General features: G+C 44.1%; 1 long non-coding RNA gene across 1 annotated transcript; it reads left to right on the top strand.

Moving 5' to 3' along the window:
• Nucleotides 1-42: 42 nt before the first annotated feature.
• Nucleotides 43-4,677, top strand: LOC140709483 (uncharacterized). Its single transcript, XR_012089996.1, has 2 exons — nt 43-2,934; nt 4,330-4,677. It is a non-coding gene; the product is annotated as an uncharacterized lncRNA (long non-coding RNA).
• Nucleotides 4,678-12,544: the final 7,867 nt, after the last annotated feature.

Raw genomic sequence — 12,544 nt, 5'->3', positions numbered from 1 at the left:
TATTGGCTAATAGTAGTTCCCGCTGAGGTGATTGGGCCAACGCGCTTCCTCGCCAGGGCATGGTTGGTCCGGAAGAGGAGGACCAGTGAGGTACTTCCGCCTTAAATCTCGGGTGGTTGCTAGGGACGATTGGAACCCAAGGCGTGTAGTGAGTTCGCCTTTTAGAGAAGGTGTGAGCCCGCCCCAAGACTGGCAATTGAAAGGGCTTGTACGCAGAGCTGGGCTGTCTGAACCCTGACTTAATAGGTCCCTCGCCGGCTCCCGCAATCCCAGCTAGAGTACTTTGGCCCGGTTTCCTGCAAGGCCCCCACCTTCTTTCTCTTCGCAGGGTTCCCTCTCTTAGGGTTCCCTCTGCGGTGTTCTCCTTGCCCGGTCGAAGGCTCCAGGACTTTGGGCGGCAACGGGTCCGCTACAGTGGGTCTGAGCCGGCGCCGCGGACTAGTCCCTTAGCTTCAGCCAGTTTGGCTCGTTTATTGAGAAAAGCAGGGGGCGAGGGGTTAGTATGTAAGAAAGTCTTCGAGTTTCCATATCGTTAAGGTAATTTTATCAACTCTTTCTTGCACCCCTCCACCTAGTACAGGTTTCAGACCTAAATAACCTAGAGTTCAGGATCCGACTTCAAAATAGTCACTGCTTTTTCTGTTATTTGTTAAAAAAAAAAAATAAGTGTTTTCTGTGAGCCCACATCGTGCCATTGCACTGCAACCTGGGCAACAGCCAAACCCTATCCGAAAAAAAAAAAAAAAAAAAAAGCGCTTTCTTTATCGACGCTTCTTGCTTCCCTTCAATAAGTTGCTTAAGGAGCAACTTTACAGCTTCGAAATAACACTGTAATTGAAGTATTTGTTCAAGAAAGGCAAGTACGAACTCTTGGCACGGGGGTGGGGAATAGAGGGAAATATTGGTCAAATGATACAAAGTTTCAGTCAGACAAGGTGGATGAGTTCTATAGTTAATAATCATGTATTGTGTACTTGAAATTGTGAAGAGGGTACACCTTAAATGTTCTCACCACAGGAAAGTATGTGAGGTGATGGATTATGTTGATTAGCTTCATTATTCGCAGTGTGTGTGTGTGTTTGTATATGTATATCAAAACGTCACGTTGTATACCATAAACATGAACAATTTCTATTTGTCTCTTACACCTTAATAAAGCTGGAGTCGGGGGAAAGAAGTCCTTTATGCTAGAAAGGGAAATGGCAGCATCTCATTTCCAGTTATTAATGTGATACCACTAGTCGAGTCCTTAACCTCTCAAGGCCTGTCTCTCTCCAGTAAAGTTCATTCTTGGTCCTAGATTAGGTTTGTAAGTCACCAAGGCATTTCAAAGGTCCAGGAAATGTAAAAATATGCCTTTTGAGTATTAGCCAACATCTGTTTTCCCCACCCTTTATTTTCTGACTTCCTTCATGGATTCAGTAGGAATTTAGTTTGGTCATCCCTGGCCAATCAGATGTTTAGCACTAATAAAACTGAGGAAAAACTCCAAGTAGCACTCCTCAGGGATCTGTTAGATTTCTGAGAAACGAATGGTAATTTTTAGCTTTCTTGTCAGTTTTCTGACAAGCTTTTTTTTGTTTTGTTTTCACCTTATCAGTTATGTTCTATGGAAAAGTCTTGGTCGTAAATTAACTACAGCTGCTCTTTAGAAGGTCTTTTATGGCCAGGCGCGGGGTCTCACGCCCGTAATCCCAGCACTTTGGGAGGCCGAGGCGGGTGGATCATGAGGTCAGGAGTTCAAGACCAGCCTGGCCAAGATGGTGAAACCCTGTCTCTACTAAAAATACAAAAATTAGCTGGGCATGGTGGTGGGTGCCTGTGATCCCAGCTACTCGGGAGGCTGAGGCAGAGAGTTGCTTGAACCTGGGAGGCAGAGGTTGCGGTGAGCCAAGATCTCACCACCACATTCCAGCCTGAGCAACAGACGGAGTGAGACTCCATCTCAAAAAAAAAAAAAAGGAGTTCTTTCACTACATAGGTAGTTAAGTATAATATTTCCTGAGCACCCAGGGTTGCATGGTGCTCTGCAGCCCCTACCAATGTCAGAGACAGTAGTGAATGACTTACGAAATGTTCTTGAATGTAGAATCTCCTCTGGGTAAATGTATTTGTGCTGTATATAACATAAATGAATGAGAGCCGCAGGTAATTGTGGATAGGGAGGAAAATCTTTTCTCCCAAGAGAGTGCATTGTAAAAATCTTAACAGCTAACATAATGTCTCTTTGAAAGAAAGAAAATGAGAAATTAGCTGTTTAAAAGTAATTGAAGTTAAAATGTGGATATGCACAAAGGAATATTGTTCACTCTTTAAAAAGGAATGAAATTCTGATACATGCTCCAACTTGGATTAGACTTGAAGACCTTATGCTAAGCGAAATCGCAGACACAAAAAGACAAATATTATATGATTCTACTTATGTTAGGTACCTATAATTGTCGAATTCATAGAGACAAAGTAGAATCGTGGTTATCTAGGGCTGGAGGAAGAGGGGAAGGAGGAGTTAGTGGGTTGAATGGATACAGCATTTCAGTTTGGGACGATGATGAAGTTCTGGAGATGGATTGTGGTGATGGTTACACTACAATGTGAACGTACTTAATGTCACTGAATTGTATACTTAAAAGTGGTTAAAATGGTAAGTTTTATGTTACGATATTTTACCACAACAGAAATAATTTTTTAAGTTAAAGGGAGGAAGAAGGAAGATAATGAAAATGTGATTCATCTGAGGGTCAGTATTCTGTCTTGTTCAGCCTAGCACCTGGCATATGCTCTAGATACATTTGTTTGGTAAATAAGTATTTATTTTTTTAACTTTTATTTTGAGTCCAGGGTGTATGTGCAGGATGTGCAGGTTTGTTACATAGGTAAACGTGTGCCACGGGGATCTGCTGTACACACCATTTCGTCACCCAGGTATCAAGCCTAGTATCCACCAGTCATTTCTCCTGATCCCCTCCCTTCTGCCACCTTCTGCCCTCCAGTAGGCCTAAGTATGTGTTGTTCCCCTCCGTGTGTCCATGTGTTCTCATCATTCAGCTCCCACTTGTAAGTGAGAACATGTGGTATTTGGTTTCTGTTCCTACATTAGTTTGCTGAGGATAATGACCTCCAGATAAGGATGGGTTGATTGATTGATTGCTATAAGCATACTAGTTCCATAGACATTAATATATGTGTGACTTGGAGAAGTAGAGTAAGTAGAAAATTCAGAATTTCAAATAGCCACTTTAAAATGTTTTTAAGTACTGTAGTTTTTTATTTCTTAAATAAAATAGACAAAAGTTTGTTGGCTATACCTTTTTAGGTGAAATATTAATACTGAGAGATGAGAAGGACTGTTCCTCATTGGAGAAATGTAAGTTATTTAGACATTAATAAAAGTTCTGCGTTCACCCATAGAGTGAGAGTTCTCAGATATTTTGGTAGTATTTTGCACATTTTTGCAAAGAAAGGAAAATCATCCCTAATTGAAAGCTGCCATGATTATTTTACAGATGAAATAAACTGTATTGCAGTAAAGATACTTTTCAATTGTAGATTAGAAGCTTTGTCATTCCACTGGAAGTAAGTGTAGTAGTTTGGTAAAGTTAATAGCCTGATAAATGTTGAAAATACTCACATTTGTTAGCAAACATCATATATGTAGCAAACATCATATTGTGTCAGACATTCCTGGGTGAGGCAGAAAATATGTGGAGAATTTAAAAAGTAATTCCAAATAAATTTAGGTCCCTTTTCTCTTTCTAAATATTACATTCCCCAAATCCATTTATCCACATTTATCTCTAGTAACTACAATTTGTTTACATAAAAAGACATTTTACATTTGGCTGCTTCTCTGTGTATCATTTTTTACTTCAATCATTTTGTAGAGTATTTTTAAATAACAAAGGTTTTAAACTCAAGGATATAGAGAGCTTTAGCTAGCTTTGATTCTTGCAAACCCCTGAAGAAATAGAAATTGAACAGTTCAGGCCAATGACTTAGCATGGCAAGAGTACTAATGCAGGCCCATTGCTGCATAATTTGGTACTCCTCTAATGGGAAACTTTGGCTTATAGATCCCCCCCCATCAGCCTAGCTGAAACTTTCTTAGAACTGTGCTGCAGCTTGAGACCCTGTCTGTGCAATCCTTTTTATTCTGTCTCCTTCATAGGTGCCAGACTTATAGCACAGTCTGTAGCATCTCCCACCTTCTCCTGCTCTCATCCCTTTTATGCTTATAGACGTTTCTGCCAATTAATCTCTTACATGTTTTTATGGGCTGAATTGTGTCTTCCCCAAATTCAGATGTTAAAGCCTTAACCCCCAGTATCTCAGAATGTGACTGGAGCTAGGACCTTTAAGGAAGTGCTCAAGTTCAGTGAGGCTGTTAGGGTGGGCCCTAATCCAGTCCTGACTGGTGGCTTTATAAGAAGAGGAAATTTGGATACACAGACACCAGGGGCAGGTGCGCACAAGAGAAATGGCCACGTGAAGACACAACGAGAAGGTGGCCATCTGCAAACCAAGGAGAGAGGTTCAGAAGAAACCAGACCTGCTGACACGTTGATCTTGGACTACTAGCCTCCAGAACTGTGAGGAAATACATTTCTGTTGTTTAAGTCACTCAGTCTGTGGTAGTTTGTTATGGCAACCCTCGGAAACTAATACACATGTCAAATCTCACTTTGGCTTTTGCTTCTCAGAGGACACAAACTAACACAGATGGCGCTAAGGGTGATCCTGGAAGACATAAGATGGGGTTTCAGGACTGACTCACTCACTGGTTGGGCAAAGAGGATGCCATCCTGCACAGCATAGGAGCTTGGGTAGTTCCTAGCACAAGGTGGTGACCCAGTTGCTAAAGATTTTCATCAATGGTGACCTGGGAAAATATCCCAGTGAAGTTAAAGACCTTGCAGATACAATTTCAGACATTTGAAGTATATGGGGGAACAAGGCCTATAAGGACAGTGGAGATGCCTGGATACTGCTAAGTTATAGCGATACTCTGAAGAGGGATGAGAAAACAAAGCTTCCACTTGGTTAATGGCCAAATGTGAAAGGCAGAGGGTCTCTTTAGTAGCCTACAAAGAGTCATTTATTTTTTGCAATGAAAAAGCTAACATGGATGAGTGACAGACTTCAGACATGATAGGGTCACATATTCCAGACACATTTAAATGTGCAGCCAAAGAGGTCAGGATCCTTAATGGGAAAGCCAGAGACTGAAACAAAGGATGGGACATCTGGGTGGACATCCGTATGGATGTTTGCTCTGCAGACCTCTGTATACTTTCAAAACTTGCAGAAGTGGTCTGCCCCTCTATATTGAGTTACTTCTTCCTCCAAACTGAAAGATAACTGCAGAGCTACTCTCCCACCAAGAAACACAGGAGTTGCCCCAACTTCCTCTCCTAGCCTCTCCAGGCCAAGAGCTAGAGGTGAATACTAGCATATCCCAGCTAGGAACATGCTGGGCCTGACAAAGGAGGAAAGACAATAAGAATTAATTAGCTTATGCAGACAAGCCAGGGGAGTACTCAGGGATTGGATTTTGAGGTTGCTTGATCAAGGGTACTAAAATATAAAACAATAATCAAGATTCATTGACTTGGGGGCACTTCTTGAGACACAGAATTTAACACCCTAGCAAAGACTCAGAGATAAAACAAAGTCGCTTTTGGGGAATTCTTAGAAATCTGGAACAAGTGATGGCCAATGCTGAGCAAAGTAAAAATGAGTTACCCTGGCATATGGTAGAAGAATGAATTTAAAAATAATTTAAAAATTCATTCTTCTACCATATGGGGGAAGTGAGTGTTTTCAATTGATGTATCATGTGAGAACAGAAGACCCTTTAGAGGATTATGGTCCACAGAAGGGTCGAGAAGATGCACCGTTCACCAAGGCCGTCAGAAGTGCTCTGTTACGAGGAACAGCAGCATCACCAAAGAGTTTTCTATAGTCCCGGACTGACAATTGGAGAAGCAGTCACTGAGTTGGGCTTATTAATAACTGAGAATTATATCACCGCAACTCCCAAGTAATAGAGGCCAGATGGTAGTGCTTAGTCATCAGAATCCAGAAGGTCCAATTACCAGTAAAAGCAGCAAGATCTGCGAAGAGTAGCAAAGTAGAAATGTCTGAATTTTTCTGATGTATGGTAGGGGCCATTCCCTACTTGAGTCATATATTTCTGTAGACTCTGTTGTATTGTAGCTATCAGACATGGAAAGATGCAATTTGGAGTTTGTGATGATTAATTTTTTTTATCAGCTTCACTATAGGGTACCCAGATATTTGATCAAATATTCTAGGCTTGTCTGTGAGGGTGTTTCTGGATAAGGTTAACATTTGAATTGGTAGACTGAGTGAAACAGATTGCCCTCCCAAATGTGAGTGAGCCTCATCTAATCAATTGAAAACCCGAATAGAATAAAAAAGCTAAGAGGGAACTCTCCTACCTGACTACTTGAGCTGGGACATTGGTCTTTTCTGGCCTTTGGACTGGGACTGGAACATCAGCTCTTCTTGGGTCTCAAGCCTACCAACTTTCAGACTTTAATTGGGCAGAAGCCAATGGTCTGGCCCTTTTTACAGGGGGTCTGGAAGGCAAAGGACTGAAAAATCAAAGACAAGGAGGTCTGGGATAGAGTCATGTGTCTGGGATAGAGTCATGTGTCTGGAATAGAGTCATGTGAATGAGTATCCAGAAGCAGTCATGAGGTATGAAGTTTTTATATCATGTATCTACAAAAGAAGAGGCATTAAACAATCAAGTGGGCAAAATGAGTCAGTTGACATTACTAGGCTCAATCATTGGCCACCTTGGAACTAGCATCATGGACACTGTTATGGGCTAAATTGCTGTATTTGTTCACATGCTGCTTATTAGACATACCTGAGACTGGGTAATTTATAAAGGAAAGGTTTAATGGACTCACAGTTCCACAAGGCTGGGGAGGCCTCACAACCATGGTGGAAGTCAAAGGAGAAGCAAAAGCACATCTTACATGGCAGCAGGCAAGAGTGTGTGTGCAGGGAAACTCCCCTTTATAAAACCAGACCTTTTTAAAACCAGTGAGAGTTATTCACTATCACAAGACTTACTATCATGGGAAAGACCCACCCCCATGAGTCAGTTATCTCCCACCTGCTCCCTCCTGTGACACGTGGGAATTATGGGAGCAAAATTCAAGATGAGATTTGGGTGGGTTCAGAGCCAAAGCATATCATTCTGCCCCAGCCCCTCCCAAATTTTATGTCCTCACATTTCAAAACCAGTCATGCCTTCCCAACAGTTCCCCAAAGTCTTAACTCATTTCAGCATTCACTCAGAAGTCCACAGTCCAAAGTCTCATCGGAGACAAGGCAAGTCCCTTCTCACTATAAGTCTGTAAAATCAAAAGCAAGTTAGTTACTTCCTAGATATAATAGGAGTACAGGCATTGTGTAAATACACCAATTCCAAATGGGAGAAATTGGCCAAAACAAAGGAGCTACAGACCCCATGCAAGTCAAAAATCCAGCAGGGCAGCCACATGTTAAAGCTCCAAAATGATCTCCTTTGACTCCTTGTCTCACATCCAGGTTATGGTGATGCAAGAGGTAGGCTCCCACAGCCTTGGGCAGCTCTGTCCCTATGGCTTTGCAGGGTACAGCCCCGCTCCTGGCTGCTTTCATGGACTAGCGTTGAGTGTCTGCGACTTTCCTGGGCACACAGTGCGAGCTGTCAGCGGACCTACCATTCTGGGGTCTGGAGGATGGTGGTCTTCTCACAGCTCCAACAGGCAGTGTCTCACTGGGGACTCTGTGTGGGGGCTTTGACCTCACAATTCCCTTGTGCACTGCTCTAGCAGAGTTTTCCATGAGGGCCCTGCTCCTGCAGCAAACTTGTGCCTGAGTATCCAGGTATTTCCATACATACTCTGAAATCTAGGGAGAGGTTCCCAAACCACAATTCTTGACTTCTGTGCACCTGCAGGCTCAACACCACGTGGAAGCTGCCAAGGCCTGGGGCTTGCACCCTCTGAAGCAATGGCCTGAGCTCTGTTTTGGCCCCTTTTATCCCCAGATGGGACACAGGGTACCAAGTCCTGAGACTGCACAAAGCAGCAAGGCCCTGGACCCAGCCCTTGAAACCACTTTTCCCTCCTAGGCCTCCAGGCTTGTGATAAGAGGAGCTGAGGTGAAGACCTCTGACATTCCCTGGAGACATTTTCCCCATTGTCTTGGTGATTAACATTTGGCCCCTCATTACTTTTGCAAATTTCTGCAGCTGGATTGAATTTCTCCTTAGAAAATGCGTTTTTCTTTTCTGTTGCATCATCGGGCTGTACATTTTCTGAACTTTCATGCCCTGTTTCCTCTTGAAGGCTTTTCCACTTAGTAATTTCTTCTGGCAGATACCTAAATCATTTCTCTCAAGTTCAAAGTTCTGCAGATCTCTAGGGCAGGGGTGAAATACCACCAGTCTCTTTGCATAGCAAGAGTGACCTCTACTTCAGTTCCCAACAAGTTTCCCATCTCCACCTGAGACCATCTCAGCCTGGACTTTGTTGTCCATATCATTATCAACATTTTGGTCAAAGCCATTCTACAAGTCTCTAGAAAGTGCCAAACTTTCCCACATTTTCCTATCTTCTTCTGAGCCCTCCAAACCATTCCACCCTCTGCCTGTTTCCCAGTTCCAAAGTTGCTTCCACATTTTTGGGTATGTTTACAGCAACACCCCACTCTACCAGTACCAATTTACTGTATTAGTCTGTTCTCACGCTGCTAATAAAGACATACCCGAGGCTGGGCACAGTGGCTCACGCCTGTAATCTCAGCACTTTGGGAGGCCGAGGTGGGTGGGTCATGAGGTCAGGAGTTCGAGATCAGCCTGGCCAACATGGTGAAACCGCATCTCTACTAAAACTACAAAAATTAGCTGGGTGTGGTGGCAGGCACTTGTAATCCCAGCTACTTGGGAGGCTGAGGCAGAGAATTGCTTGAACCCAGGAGGCAGAGGTTGCAGTGAGCAACACACCACTGCACTCCAGCCTTGGTGACAGAGCAAGATTCTGTCTCAAAAAAAAAAAAAAAAAAAAAAAAGACATACCCAAGACTGGGTAATTTATAAAGGAAAGAGGTTTAATGGATTCACAGCTCCACATGACTGGGGAGGCCTCACAATCATGGCAGAAGCCAAAGGAGAAGCAAAAGCACATCTTAATACATGGCAGCAAGCAAGAGGGCATATGCAGGGGAACTCTCCTTTATAAAACCATCAGACCTTGTGAGACTTATTCACTATCATGGGAAAGACCCACCCCCATGATTCAATTACCTCCCACTAAGTCCTTCCCACCACACACGGGAATTATGGGAGCTACAATTCAAGATGAGATTTGGGTGGGGACACAACCAAATCGTATCAGTTGCCCCCTACTCAATTCATACATTGAAGACCTAACCTCCAGTAGCTCAGATTGACCTTATTTGGAAACAGGATTGTTGCACATGTAATTAGTAAAGATGAGTTTATACTGGAGTAGGGTAGAGCCCTAATTCACTCTGACTAGTGTTATTATAAGCAGATGGCCATGTGAAGACATGCACAGCATGAACACTATGTGAAAATGAGGCAGAGATCAGGGTGACACAACAGAAGCCAAGAGAGGCATGGAGCAGATTCTCCTTCATAGCTCTCAGTGGGAACCAACGTTGCTGACACCGTGATCTCAGACATCTAGCCTCAGAACTATGAGACAATACATTTCTGTTGTTTAAGCCACCACGTTTGTGGTACTTTGTTATGGCAGCGCTAGGAAACTAATACCATCACATAAACGGAGTGGCCACAGTGGCAGGGATAGAGGCTATGTATGGGCTTCAACTTTCCAAGGCTGATTTAGCTACTGATGATCTTTACTGTCAGCATCAAAGACTAATGCAGAGTCCCCAATATGGCACTATTAAGGAGACCAACTGGCTGCTTGGTGACAAGTTGACAGCACTAGGTCTCTTCTACTTCTGAGGGGTTCAGTAGTTCATTCTCACAGTGATGGATGTCTAATCTGGGTGTGGGTTTTCTTTTCCTGCCCACAGGTCCTCAGTCAGGGTTTAAAATATGGAGTTTAAAATATGGGTTTAAAGTACGGTGGTTTACAGAATGAATGCCTGATCCACAAGCATAAAAATCTTATGTAACATAGCATCCAACCAGGGACTTGCTTCATGGTAAAAGAGGAGTGGGAGTGGGCCTGTGACCATGACATCCATTGATCATACCATCATACCATACCATCCAGAAAAATCTGGCATTTTAAAGGGCTGGAATTACTTTTTTTTTTTCCCCCCCCCCGAGACAGCTCACTTTGTCACCCAGGCTGGAGTGCAGTGGTGCAATCTCAGCTCACTGCAGCCTTGATCTCTCAGGCTTAAGCCATCTTCCCACTTCAGCCTCATGTGTAGCTGGGACTATGGGTATGTGCCACCACACCCAGCTAATTTTTTAAAAAATTTGTAGAGACAAGGCTGGGCGCGGTGGCTCACGCCTATAATCCCAGCACTTTGGAAGGCCGAGGCGGGCAGGTCATGAGGTCAGGAGATCAAGACCATCCTGGCTAACACGGTGAAACCCCGTCTCTACTAAAAACACAAAAAATTAGCCTGGTGTGGTGGCGGGCGCCTGTAAGTCCCAGCTACTCCGAAGGCTGAGGCAGGAGAATGACGTGAACCCGGGAGGCGGAGCTTGCAGTGAGCCAAGGTGGCGCCCCTGCACTCCAGCCTGGGCGACAGAGCGAGAGCTCATCTCAAAAAAAATAATTGTAGCCGGGCGCGGTGGCTCACGCCTGTAATCCCAGCACTTTGGGAGGCCGAGGCGGGCGGATCACAAGGTTAGGAGATCGAGACCATGGTGAAACCCCGTCTCTACTAAAAATAGAAAAAATTAGCCGGGCGCAGTGGCGGGCGCCTGTAGTCCCAGCTCCTCGGGAGGCTGAGGCAGGAGAATGGCGTGAACCCGGGAGGCGGAGCTTGCAGTGAGCCGAGATTGCGCCACTGCACTCCAACCTGGGCGACAGAGCGAGACTCCGTCTCAAAAAAAATAAAAATAAAAAAAAAATAATTGTAGAAACAAGCCCTCACTATGTTGGGCAGGCTGGTCTTTAACTCCTTGGCTCAAGTGATCCTCCCATCTCAGCCTCCCAAAATGCTGAGATTACAGGCATGAGCCTTCACAACCAGCCTGGAGTGACTTTCTAAAGGCACGGGTGATGTTCCACTCAGAGGCAACACTCTGAAAGAATTGGATGCTATCATTCTGGATTTGTTATACACATTAAATCAGAGGCCTTTGTAATTCTGTCATAGTTTGTTTTCCATTGCTGTAACAGAAAACCACAGACTAGGTAGTTTACGAAGAAAAGAAATTTATTTCTTAAAGTTCTAGAGGCCAGGAGGTCAAAGAATATGGTGCTGTCATCTGGCAAGGTCCTTCTTGTTGTGCCATAACAAGACAGCATCGCATGGCAAGAGGGCAGGAGCATGTGTGTCAGCTCAGTTTTCTCTACCTCTTCTTTTAAAGCTACAGGCCCCATTATGGAGGTCCCACCCTGATAACTTTATCTAATTCTAATTACCTCCCAAAAGCCTCACCTCCAGATGCCACCAACATATGAATTTGGAAATTAATTTTTTTTTTTTTTTTTGAGACAGAGTCTTGCTCTGTTGCCCAGGCTGGAGTATGGTGGCGCAATGTCTGCTCACTGCAAGCTCCTCCTCCCAGAGTCACACTATTCTCCTGCCTCAGCCTCCCAAGTGGGTAGGATTACAGGCACCTGCCACCACACCCCTCTAATTTTTTGTATTTTTAGTAGAGACTGGGTTTCATTGTGTTAGCCAGGGTGGTCTCGATCTCCTGACCTTGTGATCCACCCGTTTCAGCCTCCCAAAGTGCTGGGATTACAGGTGTGAGCCACTGTGCCTGGCTGAAATTAAGTTTTTAATACATGAAATTTGGAGGACACATTCAAACAACAGCAGGCCCTAATAGGAAAAATACTTGGGTCCACTAACCAAGGAGTAGATGTAGGAATAGCCCCACTTCTCTTCACTATCAATGACCCAGTAGGAGATTTTGTGCTTCCCATACTCACAAATGTGGGATCTGTAGGGCTGGAGGTCCTAGTCCCCAAAGAGGTTACACTCCTGTTAGAGATCACAGCAAGGGTCCCATTGAACTACAAGCTGTGGCTGCTGCTGGGCATTTTGGACTCCTTATTCCAGAGATCAGGAGGCAAAAAGAGGAGTCACCATCATGACAGGAGTAATTGACCCTGATCAGTAAGAGGAGGTAATGCTGCTTTTTATAGAGTCAATGTGATCCCACTTGGGCATCTCCTGATACCTCCTTGCCCCATGTAGCTGAATGAACACATGCAGCAAATCTGGCCTGAGGAGCCCAGACCACCACATAAGCCACCAAGACCTGCTAAGGTGATAACGAATGGTGAGGGGAATTTGGAGTAGATAATGGAGGAGAGAGAGGATCAGTATCAACTGT

Source organism: Chlorocebus sabaeus, chromosome 20 (genome assembly GCF_047675955.1).
Source record: "Chlorocebus sabaeus isolate Y175 chromosome 20, mChlSab1.0.hap1, whole genome shotgun sequence".
NCBI lineage: Eukaryota > Metazoa > Chordata > Mammalia > Primates > Cercopithecidae > Chlorocebus > Chlorocebus sabaeus.
The sequence above is the reverse complement of the archived record's forward strand: the minus strand, read 5'-3'. Positions and strand labels throughout refer to the sequence as shown.